This window comes from Sinocyclocheilus grahami, unplaced genomic scaffold (genome assembly GCF_001515645.1).
Source record: "Sinocyclocheilus grahami isolate Dianchi unplaced genomic scaffold, SAMN03320097.WGS_v1.1 scaffold1192.1, whole genome shotgun sequence".
NCBI classification, from domain to species: Eukaryota; Metazoa; Chordata; class Actinopteri; order Cypriniformes; family Cyprinidae; genus Sinocyclocheilus; species Sinocyclocheilus grahami.
The window spans coordinates 85,850-86,495 of NW_015506371.1; the positions used below are offsets into that span (position 1 = coordinate 85,850).

Genomic DNA, 646 nt, shown 5'->3' on the forward strand with positions numbered 1-646 from the left:
AAAAATTGTCTCTACTTTTTTAATAACAATTTTATAAGAAACTCCTTTAATATTGGATCCAATCCTCCATGTAAATCAAAATGGCTTAATCTTGGCATAGCATGTGGATATTACCATACAAATATGTTATTTCTAATAAAGTAAAAGAAGTACTTTACAAAATTATTCACAGTTGTCATCCTGTAAATGCAGCTGTTAGCAGATACAGTATATTCATAGTGTTTGTGATAAATGTACCTTTTGTAACATATCAGTTGAAGATACTGAACATTTATTTTTCTATTGGCCTTTTTCATTTTCGTTTTGGGTTGACTTTAAAATGGACATAACAAAAAAAGTAAACAAAGGCCTTAATTTAGAACCTCGTGATATTTTACTTCGTTTTCAAAACCCATATTTTTCTGAAAAACAACATTACATTATTAATCTGTTAATTTAATTATTTTAGCAAAGTTGTATATTCGTAAGTCAAAAATAATTCAAAAGAAACCATATAATATATTACCTTTTGTAACACTGATCTTAAAATATATATCACAAAATAAGACGCTTATAAAAACAATAAAAAATCTAAAGCTTTTCAAATCTATGTAACTGCCATAATATTATATAGCACTTTTTTATCCTTGCATTTAAAAAAAATTTT

The 646-nt window shown here is 25.1% G+C and overlaps 1 protein-coding gene across 1 annotated transcript in view; it reads right to left on the reverse strand.

The window, feature by feature from the left end:
• LOC107567842 (DDB1- and CUL4-associated factor 10) overlaps positions 1–646 on the reverse strand; it is a 10,356-nt gene that overhangs the window by 9,018 nt on the left and 692 nt on the right. The window lies entirely within an intron of this gene.